Source organism: Mus musculus, chromosome 1 (assembly GCF_000001635.26).
Source record: "Mus musculus strain C57BL/6J chromosome 1, GRCm38.p6 C57BL/6J".
NCBI classification, from domain to species: Eukaryota; Metazoa; Chordata; class Mammalia; order Rodentia; family Muridae; genus Mus; species Mus musculus.
The window spans coordinates 6,047,399-6,050,613 of NC_000067.6; the positions used below are offsets into that span (position 1 = coordinate 6,047,399).

Genomic DNA, 3,215 nt, shown 5'->3' on the forward strand with positions numbered 1-3,215 from the left:
GACATAGTACTACCAGAGGATCCCGCAGTACCTCTCCTGGGCATATATCCAGAAGATGTCCCAACTGGTAAGAAGGACACATGCTCTACTATGTTCATAGCAGCCTTGTTTATAATAGCCAGAAGCTGGAAAGAACCCAGATGCCCCTCAACAGAGGAATGGATACAGAAAATGTGGTACATTTACACAATGGAATACTACTCAGCTATTAAAAAAATGAATTTATGAAATTCCTAGGCAAATGGATGGACCTGGAGGGTATCATCCTGAGTGAGATAACCCAATCACAAAGGAACTCGCACAATATGTACTCAGTGATAAGTGGATATTAGCCCAGAAACTTAGAATACCCAAGATATAAGATACAACTTGCCAAACGCATGAAATTCAAGAAGAAGGAAGACCAAAGTGTGGACACTTTACCCTTTCTTAGAAATGGGAACAAAACACCCATGGAAGGAGTTACAGAGACAAAATTTGGAGCTGTGATGAAAGGATAGACCATCTAGTGATTTCCATATGCGGGGATCCATGCCATAATCAGCTTCCAAATGCTGACACCATTGCATACACTAGCAAGATTTTGCTGAAAGGACCCAGATATAGCTCTCTCTTGTGAGACTATGCCGGGGCCTAGCAAACACAGAAGTGGATGATCACAGTCACCTTTGGATGGGTCACATGGTCCCCAATGGAGGAGCTAGAGAAATTACCCAAGGAGCTAAAGGGAACTGCAACCCTATAGGTGGAACAACAATATGAACTAAGCAGTACCCCGGAGCTCTTGTCTCTAGCTGCATATGTATCAAAAGATGGCCTAGTTGGCCATCACTGCAAAGAGAGGCCCATTGGACTTGCAAACTTTATATGCCCCAGTACAGGGGAACGCCAGGGCCAAAAAGGGGGAGTGGGTGGGTAGGGGAGTGGGGGGTGGGTATGGGGGGCCTTTGGGATAGCATTGAAAATGTAAACGAGGAAAATACCTAATTAAAAAAAAACATGAATATCAATCTACTGCAGGTCACTTGTAAGATAATCTTTACAGGTAAAACATGTCTAAATTTAACAAATATGCTAGGTGTTTTGATGCCCACCTTTAACCTTAGTCCTTGGGAGGCAAGGCCAAGCAGATTTCTAGGGTTTGAGGCCAGCCTGGTCTACAGAGCCAGTTCCAGGCCAGCCAATGCTACAACGTAAGACCCTGCCTCAAAAGAAAAACAAACAAACAAAACAAAGCAAAATACCCTGAACTAACAGCAATAAGTCAGCATATTTATAATCCATACACAATTCATCTCTCCAGTTATATTCCCCAGACAAAATATCATAATGCCACATTGGGAACATGATGTCAATATGGCATAAATTCCACCAAGTTTTGTGTTTCTGGAGATTAAAGCTGTTTTTCTTGGGATAATACAGCAACAATGTGGAAATCAATTGATCAAAAACACATACATGTCACATTTTCAAGACTTAGCAACAGCTAGGAATTCTGTCCCTCCGGTCCTTATGCATCATACTTGGGCACCACCCTAAGTATACCTGTGAAGCTTGCTCTTCATTAACCTTGTTTCCTGATAACAGCCTAGTTCAGAGAATATAGTTTGGTACATAATACACCACCCCTTTTCTGATGATCCAATCCAAAGCGTTTGTCAACTGGCTCATTTCAGTCATGAACACTGATATCCAATATGCACCAGAGCAACAAGCTTCCCACACTGCCTACACCAATGTTTATCTCCTTAGAAATATCAGAACTGGCACAAGGCTTGATGTTATGAGAATCTCTGTTCAGATATTTCATGAAAGCTCTTCAGTGTGTGTTAACACGAGGGGGATTATCCATGATGATGCTGTTGCTTATTTTTAGACTCTTTTCAAATTCAGTGATGTCACTATTCTGATTTACAAACCCATCATAGCTAGAACTCATGATCACTTTTATACAGCTGTGAGTCAAATACATTTATTCCTGATTTCATTAGCATATTTGCTCAGACCAAAGGTTAAGTAAGTACTTTGTCTTGGTCTTTCTGATTCATCTATTACTGCAAGCTTTAAAAATGTGCACATCTTTTCAAATTACCTTCTCTCAAATATATTTTATAGCACATTCTCTGATGATTCTTTGATAAGTGGATGAGGGATGGTAAAATAAATATAAAGGGTTTTGTTATTTTCTGTGTATAAGTCTTATATAACTGGAATAAAAATTGCTGCACTTTCCATATTCTTCCATTCTAGATATAATTTTCCAATCTTCATGTTTGGCAGTCTTACAACATTCATATCTTTCATTGTTGATTCAAAAACTCTCTGTTGTGCATCTACCTTGTTGGAAACACGTGTACACTTGAGAACAGAATTTGTGGAATTTTTTTCTCAGAATAGCCTTCTGTTTGCACTTGGAATTCAGGTCAACTCCTACTATATCTTCCAATTCCTGGAAAGTCTTGTCAATTTAAGTTTATCTTCATCTTCTAGTTCCAAAACCTTTAGAAGGTACTTGGTGATACTTAAGGGTCTTCAATTAATACTCTGGTATTATAATACTCATTTTCCAAATCCACATTTGGCTCCGAGTTATGGTCTTTAGAGTTTTCCATGTTAAAAAACCCTTATCATTGCATCTAAAATAATCCTGTGTCAGCTATCTTGGCTAAAGTGGGGAGGGAAGGAGAAATTGGTGACCTACTATGTACACTGTCATCAGCATTTAGGTATTATGAGTTCACATCAGTGCATCCTCCTATTGCTCTATTTACAGAATTATGGGCTTGTGTAAATTCTTCCCACAAGCCAACTCCACGGAGTTAAGGACAAGATGGACAGGTTTACTCAAAGTAATAAGATTCTACAGGTACACTTCTAGAACAAATGTTTCATATTAGGTCCTTTCAAATTTCTGTGATCAAATATTTATATAAATAAAGCAAGGGAACAAAAGGTAGTTTAGCATACAACTTCTGGACTGTACATGGTACAGAAGGCAGGCAGCAGAATAGAGGAGTTAACATGATGGTATCCAGAAAACAGAGAGCAACAGAAAGAGTAACAGAAAGGGCAGACTTCCAGAAACCTACATTCTCCACCTAGGCCCACTCCTAAAGTTTCCAAAGACTCCCCAAATAGTGCCACTGCTGCAAATGAGTAACCAAACCTTCAGTACACAAAGAATTTGAGAGAGGTCATTTTGTATTCAAATTGTA

General features: G+C 39.3%; 1 pseudogene; it reads right to left on the reverse strand.

Moving 5' to 3' along the window:
- Positions 1,574-2,647, reverse strand: Gm19214 (predicted gene, 19214; annotated as a pseudogene).